This window comes from Falco peregrinus, chromosome 2 (genome assembly GCF_023634155.1).
Source record: "Falco peregrinus isolate bFalPer1 chromosome 2, bFalPer1.pri, whole genome shotgun sequence".
Lineage (NCBI taxonomy): Eukaryota > Metazoa > Chordata > Aves > Falconiformes > Falconidae > Falco > Falco peregrinus.
The window spans coordinates 704,019-716,274 of NC_073722.1; the positions used below are offsets into that span (position 1 = coordinate 704,019).

Here is a 12,256-nt window from a genome sequence, read left to right on the forward strand (position 1 = left end):
TATAAGTCTAAAATTATTTTTCCATCGCAAATTGAGCCAAAAAGTCCAGCGATCTCTAGGTGGGATGGCAATAATTTGTGACGTTCAGGGTTTTTGCAAGCCTCACACTAGCTATGGGAGAAAACCAATTAAAAAATAGTAGGTAATATAATTGTGGTACCAGCTCGCACCATGTGGTGGTGATGGTACCGTTGGTTTGTTTTTTCCTCCCAAGGATGATTTGAATAAAATAGAAAGTAAACATGTTTTCCTAGTTCACAGGAAGCTGGTATTATTTGTGGGCTAGGAATAGAAGAACACTTCCTCCCTTTGTGTCCCAAAGATAGGCTGTCAAAATCTCAGTGCCCTCTACAGAACGCATGTTCACAGGCTCTTTGCAGAAGCAGGGCTTGACAGCAAACCCCTCCTCGTTCACTGAACTGCTCATCTGTTGCCTTTACAGTAGAAGCTCTCAGGGGCAGAGACTTGGATTTAGCATATACATATACACCATGTTAGATAACTGCCAAGTTGGTATAGAACTGAAACAGTGGAAGTGTTAATCAGTGAAATAAAAATATTGGGTTTATTGCTTCCAGGCTGGTTTTTGCAGCTCTGAATCCTGTCAAGTCCTATGTCTTCAATTAGAGTTAGGATATAAAATAAGTAATAAAACAGACACAAATAAAAACATAAAGTATAAAAAGCCTTTAAAAGTTCCACAGAATCAGCAACAGAATGAAGAAAAACCACCCTGTGCCTATAGCTTAAAGGAGCTCTGTTTGGAAGCTCTGGTGCAGCCTGCAGCCGATTATCTCATCAACATGCTATGGATGGGCTTGAGGAACTCTGCTGGTTAGGGCTGTGGGGTTTTTTGGCTCCCAGCACAAAATGTTGAGGTGACCTGTAAAGCTCTAGGCGGACCATGAAAGCCTCTTGCTTGAGTGATTATCACAGTTGGATCTCAGTAATTAAATGGAGATGCTACAACTAACTCTCCCTCAGCCAGATGTCAGAGCTAGGGAAGCCAGGGGATGACTTCCCATTGACTGCAAATGGGCTTTCCTGAGCACTGCAGAAGAAAGGCTGAGCTTTCCATTAATTGTTAATTGACATCTCTGGGCATGGCTAATTGACATCTGTGTGGGCCAGACCTTGTCATGTTCAGTTATGTATGTTTTTGTAACTAAAATAAAAAAATCAGTACGCATAAAGCAAAACTTCATGGAGTTACACAGTGACGTCATTGCTGTTATTCTGCCTATACTTCTGTTTGCCCAAATTTGTCCCAGTGAAATAGCACATCAGGTGTGTTCCCTCCCAGACACAGTCCATCTGGCTGGGACGTGGAGGGAGGGATCCTTCCGTGAAGCTGGACAACAGTAAAGCTCCAGTTTTCAGTTTTCAGTACTGTGACCTGCTCTCTGGAAGAGCTGCAAGGTAGGCTGCTCGTGGAGTGCCCCTCCACCTTTGTGAGACCTTATCTGCTGAGTAGATTCAAACCCAAAAAACATGAAACTGTCAATTCCCAGGAAAAGCTACTGTCAGACTTGATAGTACAGCACAAAAGGCAGTGAAAAGACAGTCTAATAAGTCCAACTTCTGTTTCAGAGACGTGTGGGCCATGTTGATTAAACCACCCACATGTATCCAAGGCAGAATCTGGCACACACAGACCTGTCCTTTTTTTCCTCCCTATCTAGCGGGTAAGATTGGGATCCTATCATTTAGACTACTTCTAGAATAAAAATTCTAATGTATGATTAATTTCCACTTATAGGAAATTTCTAGTCATTTATACAAATCAAATATTAAAGTGAAATTGAATGTATGATTTAAAATCTATTACAACAGTAGTAGTAATAATCATAATAATAATACATGGTATACTATTAATAGTAGTATACTAGGGATACAGTAAATTGTATTTACACATTCATAAAACATCTCTATAATCTACAGACATTATAGATTTTAAACTCCCATGAAGTTCAGAAGACAGTGGAGCACTCCCTCCATATTGCTAATAAAGCACAGCTTTTTAAGGAGTAAAATTAGCCATATATACGTTCTTCCCATGTCCTTACAATTTTGTTCTTAACGTTAACGATCTACTTAGCACTCCATGGAAACTGGGGAAATCTAAGGTTTCCAACCATTTTGCCTTCGTTCTCAATTTTGTAACAAAACTGCAAAGCGGGATGAGCACTGTGACTGAGTGACTGGAATCCTTCCCACATCTGGAACCCAATGTTCGGGGGTGTTTTTGTTTTGATCCCTGATACTTTCATGGTATCTTTGGTATCTCATTTATTTTATGTCAATAATGCTGCCTACAGTTAAAAGCTATAATCCAAAATACTAACACTTATAAAACTGTAACTATCTGGGTTTCCCTCTCCAGTTCCTTCTGTCCTGTGAAATTAAATCATTGTGTTAGGTTTGACTCTGCCTTTCCTCCAATAAGTCTTTTCTAACAACATTTTACCTTGGTGAGGATTTGCCTATGTAATTTTGATTCAGTTGACAAGTGTATTTCATTTTCTCACAAGTCTGTAACTAGCACTTCAATCCTCTAAAACACACTTGGGTCAAGAATAAGTGACAGAAACTTCATGACAACGAGACCTCGGCTTACCGCCTCACACCTTGTGACCCTTATTCTCATAGACACATAATCTGTAACTCAGTTTTAAATTCATCAACTCTCTGAAGAAAGACAATATTTTACTACAATTTATCTTGGTAAAAACAATCAGAAAATAACTGTAAAAAGACTCTATATGTCCCAGTACAAAGCTGAACTGCGTCAGCCTAAGTTTTCACTAAGGCTCAGCCAGACTACCTATTACAACAAAATTTCCTCCCAGCTCTTTCCTTATTATACTGGAGCCCACTACCAGCCATTAAATCATTGCTCACTACAAAATTCAGTCTTCAGATCTCAAGTATTTAAGCCTCGGGCTAAGATATTGTGGACCAGGGGGTGAGGAGAGCAAGCAGGAGTCCAAGATCCCTTCCACAGGATGGCAGCTGGGCTTGGAGGGAACCTCTGGGGATCGTCTGGTCCAGCGCCCCACTCAGAGCAGGGTCACCTGCAGTGGGCTGGCTAGGGCTGTGTCCAGTTGGGTTTTGAGTATCTCCAAGGATGGAGCTCTCCGAACCTCTCTGGGTAATCTGTGCCAGTGTTTGACCATCCTTTGAGGAAGAAGTTTTTCCTTATGTTGAAATGGAATTTTCTGTGTTTCACTTTGTGCCCAGCACCTCTTGCATTTCACTGGGCAATGCTGAGAAGATCTGTCCCCACATTGAGAAGATGCCCCTTCTCCAGGCTGCACGGTCTCGGCTCTCTCAGCCTCTCGTTGTATGACAAAGCCTCCCAGCCCTTAATCGTGTTCATGGCTCTTCTCTGGGCTCGCTCCAGTGCATCCATGTCTTGCTCCTCAATGGTGAGCCCAAACTGGATATCCTACTCCAGATGTGTCTCACCAGCACTGAGGCAATCCCTTCCCTCAGACCCTCCTGCTGGCTTCTTTGCTGCAACGCCCCGCCGTGCCCCGCCGTCAGCCCCTTCCTGCAGGCCTCAGCACCAGCACCTCGAATCAAGCACAAACAGCAGAGCCCTGGCCCGCACGGTTGCGTACCAGCTTCAAGCTTTAGGTTTTCATTATGTGCCCAGCGACAACACTCCAAGAACTAGGGAGCCTGCTAACCAGTCACAAAATGAAAACTCAGAGTCCATATAATTTGTTGTTTAAACAACTGAACTAGGTTTCTAGTAGACAGAGCAGGCCAGACCCTTACCCACATTGAAAAATTCAGAATTTCTCATGGCAGGCACATTTCTGAGGAAGCTTATGGTCTAAGCTGATTTTTTAGGCTGCAAGGGAGAAATGTCTGAGGGGGTTACCCATACTCTCTTTCTACAGACAAAAGATATACCGTAGTTGAGGAAGCTCCAGTTTTAACTGTAAAACTTCCACATCTTATAAAACAAAACCATCACTCCCCAGCAAAGATCTACACTCAAATATTTTAGTGAAGAGAATATTTATATTTGCATAAAAAAATTCTTCACTCTGAAAGTAAATAAAGCCAGAACAAATGGTTTGCCTGGTTGCAGTATACAGTCACTCACACTTCTGTCTGTGCTAATCATTCTATTTGAAGAAAGAGTATTACAGATAATTTTGTTCAACAACTGCAGAGAAGAAAGTTTTAAAGGCAAGCCAAAGAGGTTATTCACAGCTGTGTGACAAACCACTGTCAAAACATAACAAACCACAACCAAACTCAAGCAGAAAATGACAAAATGTAAGACCATAAAAATGATGGAAATTGTGCAGGACAGGCATTTTAGATGAACAAATGCAATCTGTACCAGCATAAAGGACCTACACAGCACAGAAAATGATACCCAGAAAAGTCGTCTCAAGACTAAAGGCAAAAACATAAAATTCAAATGACAGGACACCAAAAGGAACAGACAAAAAACCAGGCAAACCATCCAGTTGTATTAAATCAAGCACACCCCTGACCCCTGACTTCATCTGACCTAGCAGAATACTAAACAGCATTAAACAAAAAATTATGTAAAAGCACAAGCAAAATAGCATTAAGATAAAATGATATTTGCCAAACCTCGCATACTGCCACAATTCCTTTATGCAGGTACCCAAGCTGGTCTGGGGCAGTACCTAGACATAAAGCTCAAAACCAAAGCTTAGCTGCTGCAGAATATGGGTGTATGCCTTTCTGTGGTGGGTTCATGCTGCTGGTGGGTAAACTGACCAGCCCACATGTTTCACAGCAATCGACTCAATTGATCTCTTGATCTGAATCCAAACAGTTCCACAAAAATTAAGCAAGTGACTAGAACCACACCAATTACAACCTGCAAAGAATTTGGCCATTATGCTGGGGTTCTTCGCCCCCCCCCCCCCCCCCCCAGCCCCAGATTGTATAAATAATATTCAAGCCATTCCTACAAACGCATGTAAGAAGATCTGTTTTGCTATATTTGCTGGAGCAAAGTTATTCCGAAGACAGATGTCAGCAAATGGAATTCTTCCAGTTTCTGATCTCCACTCTCTGAACCATGTTGAGATGGGAAGCTGAGGCAGTGAAAATGTATTCAAGAAATACTATTAAACATTTACAGCCTATAGGAGGGAAGAATAAACAACTGACAAAGTACTGATCGGAATAATGCATAGGTCCCTTTCACCCTTAGAAACACTAGAAGAGAAGCTGTGAGTGACTGAGACAGAGTACCATGTGTAGTGGATATTTTTTTTCACTTCTAAAGCTGCTGATTTATATCCAGGCAAAATCAGGAGCAACATAAACCTTCCATTACCTGCAACTCTGATAAATCCCATTTTTGGTTTCAGTCCAGTTTGTATCTGCCAGAACAGCACCTCACACCACCACGACCATGCCTGATGAGAAGCCTGAGGACAAGTACAGGCTGCTGGGACCTCGCAGGGCTCAGTTCAGGCAGAATTTACCTTTCTTCTCAGATGCTTTCTGCAGCTCTCCACAAGCTCCCTTCTACTGAGAGAAAGCTAGTAACAGTACTTACGGCAGCTAGTTTAAATAAGTTAAAGCTACTTCCTCCTTACTACAGTGGAAACATAGCCCTGAATGTGTCTATAAACCACCTTGTAGGCAGACATCAGCTTGCTCTGCTAAAACTCCAAGTAAACCAAGAGCTACATGTTTGCTCAGCGTGGCATCACATCTGAGCAAGTAAACCCTGTGAAGAGGCAGGATGTATTTGTTTGGGCTTTGAGCCAGATGGAAATGGCCACACAGCATCTGGTCAGCTCAGTGTGTGGGCAGAACAGCCTCAAATAGGCATTTGCCATACAGGCATAGCTGACCTCCTCAGTGCTGCAAGACTTCTTGTCATGGCAAGACTGAAGCCCACAGGCAGGCGATGCGAAGGAGGAAGATAGTCCCTTCCCTGAACACAGGACTTGATGCTCAGGCAGTGTCAGTCAAGCATCACAGCATGGTCCACATTCAGGTGAAAAATATCGGAGGTGAAATGCGTTGATACGTGCATCAAAGGGGACATAACGTAGTGGGGAGTGTGTCTGGAGAACTGGTGGGAGGTGAGGGGTTATGGTGATATGATAAAAGATACACATGGCATTCTCAAAATCCTCAAACTGCATTGAGCACATGTGGATTGATAACCAGCATGATTTTTCTGGTAATTTTATGCTGTAGACATATGAACAATATCTCACCAGTGGATAATATCAGTTGTCAGTTATATACATGTTTTATAACAACCAGAACACTCTTTTTCAAAAAGCCGTTGGTGGTTGGCTTTGATTTCTTTTTTTTCTGCAGCAAAGCTTGGTTTCCCACTCTCTTTCTCTTTCTCTTTCAAGCTCATGGAAGCTAACTGCAGAGAAAGTAAAAAGGTATTCAGCACACTAGATAAAATAATTAGGAAAATATTCTACCATTTAAAAATGTTTTGTTGGTTTTAAAAGTGCAGCTTGCTTATTACCCTTAAAACGAAGGCAAGTGCCCTGCGTTCAGCTATACAAATCAGATGTTTGACAAAATAATGTCAAATAATAAAGAACCACTTTCAGAAAAGGGCAAGCAATGTAACAGGTTTATAAGCTTCAGCCTGAACATGTTATACGTAGTTTTTAATAAAATTTTATGCTCCAAGTAATGCAGAATTCTCTTAACTTGAAAAAGGTAACATCAGTAATAAGTGCTGTAACAAATCTGTGCTGAAGTTGAAATAGCCTCTTCCCATGTTTTCTGTCCTTTGAGCTGTATGATACATTTTTTCCACATTCACAGAGAGTCATTATATCATCATCTTGATATATTTTTGCTACAACGACTCACTCATTTCTGGAACTACTACAGGTAAGAGGTAGTTCCCATGACAATGCTGAACTGCCACTGTCAGGACCACTCCAGGGACCCCCCAAACACAAAACATAACCATCCCCCACACAGGATCAACCCGAACACCCACCCAGACCAACACCTATGCCTGGCAACAGCCAAACTAAAAACCTATGAAAAAAAATGGAAAAAAAGAAGGACGAGTGTGATGTGAAAAGACGAGTGTGATGTGATCCTTGCCTGGCCCATCATATCTGTTTCCAAAAATTAACAGGTGTAAAGCTACAAAGGTGATGGTTGCATGGAAGCCATGGCTGCTAACAGCTATTAACATCCCCGTACAAAGAGAACACAGGGAACTCCATGCTCTGAATATCAACTAACAACTTATAATTTCATTACAGAAAACTATATACAAACTTCCTGATCCCACACCAGAAACATAAAAAAATTTGTCTTGGAACATAGTTTCTTACAGAACAGAAGAAATTCAAGGCCAAAGGTTTAGCAATAACATTCACCTTTCAGCAGCCTTGATAGGGTTACAGTGAAATGCTGCCAGTAAGCATTCCTGTTGACTTCAGGGAGAATGATCCAGATCAATATCTCAGTGTTCTCATATCTTAACATGCATATGACTATCTAATTCAAAATACTTCTTTGACAAATTAAATATTTTTCAAAATCTACCAAATTTGAAAAAAGCACAGGAATCATCTAATGTGGGAAAACCAATTTAATTCGGTATCTTTCACATCTGTTATGATCAAACAGAACTCCGAATAATAAAAATAAAAAGATATTCCACCTTGCAATCTAAACATGCAAATATGGTGCTGTACATGAACATATTTGAAATATCCCCTGCGTTTCAAATAATTTGTACATATTTCACAAATAGGAATATTTGATTTTTTAACAGCAACATTGTAAATAGCTCAGGATCTGGAAACAAATTTGTGCTGATGACTGCAGTGAAAATTAGCGGACTTACTTGCTTATAAAACCTAATGCCATGTAAGAGTAAGCTTGGTAGGAACCAAACATACATTTGTTATAAGACAAATAAAAAAGGTGATGGAATAAAATGCACAAAATGCCCGTCCAAAATTGTTATGTTGTGGGCATCCATTACACAGAAGAGTAATAGAAACCAACGTTCCTACAAAGTCATATTTTCACCTTAACCACAGAAAAATATCTCTGCCTAAAGTCAGTCTTCCTTCAGTACGCTCATACATGAATATTTTCAAATCATTTTTCTCCCTGATAATCCTGAACTTACTTCAGACATTATTCAAGGACAAATCCTGGTCTCTCATGGATCTCCACTAAAACAGGAGGAATTTTGCTTGCAAAGCAATAAGAAGAATTGAAGATAATGATCTTCATTTTCATGAAGGTAAGGGCAGAGGAGGAGTGCCATACCCTGATGCAGGACAGATAGCTGCACTCTTTCTCCTCCCTGTGTGTCTGGATCACGTCAGTAAAGCACACCGTGCGCAATTTGAAAACCTTAGAAAACATGGGCTTTGCTCTGCAACTACTCGCCAATAGAAACTGAATTCTGCATGTTATTTTTTTCAGCAAAATTGTGGATTACTTCAAAACTAAAATGTCATTTTGCTACAAAAAGCTAGAAAAGATGGGAGAATCACCCACAGTGAGGCATAAAGCAATTTAGACAAATAAGAGTGGTTCCCAGACCTCTGCAAAAACCTTGGACTGGACATGACATTTAAAATTTTTTTGGATCAGCACTCTTGTATTTTATACAGTACTTTATCCACATCTCTCCTATCCTCCTGTTCCTAGAATCAGCACAGCTAGAAAGATAAATTAAAAGGTTATTCCCACACACCTCACATTTGGTTAGAGTTAGGAAGTGCTAAAAATCATATAAGGAAGTTTATTCTCGCAGGCTTTTGAGCTGGAAACTCTTGCTTCCTGCCTTTGCAAGAACCTCAGAGGCAAGTGCTTCTTAGAAAGGGATGGCTATTTTGCTTGCCATTGGAAAAGAGTAAAATCATTTTGATGGCCTGAGCTATGGCCTGGAACTTATTTGAGTGTGTGCAAGTTAATGGAGAAAGAAATTCACAGCAACCAAAGTGATACTGAAGGCTCTTCTCCCCTGGGCTTCATACCCAGTAGGTTTCCACATTGACAGCGCAATGTACCAAGCGCATGTCACATAACTGCAGAAGAGATTCGTGGAGCAGTTTCTTTTTGCCACATGACGCAACTGAATCTAACCTGTTACTGCAGATTAGGCTCACATGGGTATATAGGGTCCTATCCTTAGGAAAGAAGAAAATAGCAACCCTCTCTTACAGTATGTGTTTTGCATCTACATAATGTGCACACCCCAGGAGCAATAAGCTTTAGCAAAGTGATTCTGAATTTCTTCAGGCTAATCCTCTATGCCTACCCACTCACGCAATATCCTACTGGGGCAGAACAGGAGCTTCTAACCATACGCACACTGTGCCAGCAAAGCAGCACGAGTCTGGTTTCCCAGAGCTATTCCCATGAGGTGGCGTGCAGCACACTCACAAGCAGTGGCTCTGAGTGACATTTCTCACCTTTAATTTCCCCTAGAAATCCGCCACTTCCGAGGCAGATGGCAGACTACACCCCCAAAGAGGCAACTTAACAGGAAGCCTTCGCTCTGCGTGGGGATGCTGCGTAGGGGAACTGAACTTTTCCTCCTCCTCTGTTACTTCCACCTGCTTTCCCCTCCCCCTTGCCGAGTTTCATCACTTGTATGTCATCCCATTCACATTTTACTCCCCCATGTCGTAAGCCATCTGCTCCATTCAGTGTCCTTCAAAGGGGCACTCACAAGGAAGTCACTCGCAAGAAGGTCACCCAAAGCCTTTCCATTGAAGAATTCTTGTTTGCCACTTGTTTGTTACCGGTGGTCTGTATGTTCTGAGTAGGGATAAATGTACCCAAACTTGCAGAATCTCAAGAAAGGTGATGGGAATGGTTAAATTTCAGAACACAGGTTTTTGTACAACTGTGAGAAGATTTAAGAGCACATGGTAGTACTAACAAAACAACATTTTTGTTTACTGCATCAGAGCTACAAGTTACACTTGAGGAATGACATTCTTAACAGTGTCAAGAAAAAGTGGTGTTTACTTTATCAGGAGTAAATTTTAACCCAAATGCTATCAGAAACCAAGAAAAATTCTACTTTTTTTCAAAGAAACTTCTATGTTTACACTCGAGTGTTACGAAAAAAATGCCAATATCTATGTTTTGGGTATCTTTTTTGTCCCTCCAGTGATTCCAGTAATTAATAGTTTGGTATATTATATAGTGATTTATGTGAAACACAAAACATTTATGTAACTAGCCTACTTACACTGAATAATCAGCTCCTTCCCGTACACCATACTTACTATACTGACCATGGTACATTGGGTTGACGTACCTTAAGCAAATGTAGCTGTGCTCCCTGCCAAGTCTGCAAACTAGTCGCAGGAGGGTGACTGCCAATGGATGTTCCCTAACGGGCACAAGTGAGATGGCAGATATAGGGGATTCCTCCAACTACCTACCCATCTATGAGTCATGCTCCTAGATTTACCTGGAATTACTATGCTGTCTTTATATATGAAGAGGAGTCTTGGTGAAACATCGAATAAAAACTGTACTGCCAGCAACATTAGATATGTTGAAGGAAAGAATCACTGGCCACTTGCGTGTCTGCTAACCACAGGAATACACTATTGCAAGATGGATGATCCATATTATTGATACCACATTGGTGTCAATGTAATGGAAAATTATACAGGTTTTCTTTTTGTCTTTTCTCACTATTTTTTCTCAATGCATCACTGACAGTAGCTCTTGTTTGAAACGTAGTGGCCTAGAAAATATATAAACTGATGCCAGTGTGTCTGCTACAGAGCGGAAGGATCCCAGTGGGCTCTCTTTATAAGATTATTCTGGTATGGGTCAACTGTTGTAACACTCAGCAACCTAAATATCATCAAAGTAGTTATTCCCTACTGTGTCCTTTCCTATCTAACTTTTTTTTTTTTGAGCAAAACCTTGGATGTTTCCTCCAATACGTATTTTTGCAGAAATGAATCTCACATTGCAGCACTGCTGTTTTCCATGGCATGACAGTCCATGCTACAAAGTAGCGTGTTCATATGGTTCGCTCTACACCACAGTTCTGCTTCCTGACTCCTATCCATGGTTATAAGAGACATTTAATTTTTATATGATTTTGCTCTTCAGGTGAAGATCCTTATTACCTGAAAAAGTTTCAGAAATGTAGGCTGACTTCAAGAGCAACTCCCTATATGATCTGGCACAAAGTTACTGTCATGAAAGACATTGACAGCAAGGGATGATTCCCTTCTAGAGTTGCAAGACATATTTTGAAAATAGGAAACAAAACCATTGTGTTTATTTACTTATGCTTTTGATGTGTGCAATGCAGAAACGCCCCTCAGCATCACTGGGAAGAGTCAACAGCAGTTCAGCCTTTGCTGAGATACAGAAGGGCCCCCCCCCCCGCCTTGGAGCAGACAAGCCTTCCTGTAACTCTTTACAATTTAGGCTAACTACATACAATACCATTTGTTGCTGCAATCCACTGTTAATTAGCATATGCAAATCGTGAATTAAAATATGCGAACAATATGTAAATCACGCTTATTTTTAAAAGGCTTGCCTAAAGAGGGGGATGTAGCTGTCACTTTTAACAATAGCAAACACCTAATAGCAAACGCCTACATGTAAAACTACTAAAAAGACGCTGTAGTGGTGCAGTGTTGGAGCACATCTGAACCCACATCCTCTTTCAAGACACAAAACAAGTTTTTATGGGGTTTTTCTCTGGTATTTGTTCATGGTGTATTGCATACATTATATGCTTACCAGCAAATGCTTTAAAACAGGATAGCTGGAAATACTGCAACAGATAAGCTCGCAGAGAACAACCCTTCCCCCTGAATATGTAAGCAAGCATATAATGCTGAGACAGTAGGTACTAAAAAACCCTTGTACCCTGAAAAAATAGGAAAGACTTGGCCCACAGTATTATGTCACTGCTTTTCTGTGAGAAGCTGAACCCTAAAATGGAATCACAAACTCACATGATAAGCCCCAAAGTCTTCCTTAATTTGTCATCATTTTCCCTTGAAAATCTTGAGAGCAAATTTCAAAGCCTGTCCCATGTCTTCTGCAGGGTCCTATGGCACACAGTAAATTGGGAGCAATTATTTCATCAAGAAGCAATTAATTATTTTCACTCGTGTCATAAAGGTGGGTACTGAACGCATGGGAAACTGAAAGAGAAAGCTTAATGCAAATGCTTCCATTGAAAATATTGCTCTTACAGCCTAGTTCCTAATCTACACACAGTTTGATA

General features: G+C 40.8%; 1 protein-coding gene across 17 annotated transcripts in view; it reads right to left on the minus strand.

The window, feature by feature from the left end:
• Positions 1–12,256, minus strand: part of LDB2 (LIM domain binding 2) — a 220,091-nt gene that overhangs the window by 58,665 nt on the left and 149,170 nt on the right. The gene's annotated exons all lie outside the window — the stretch shown is intronic.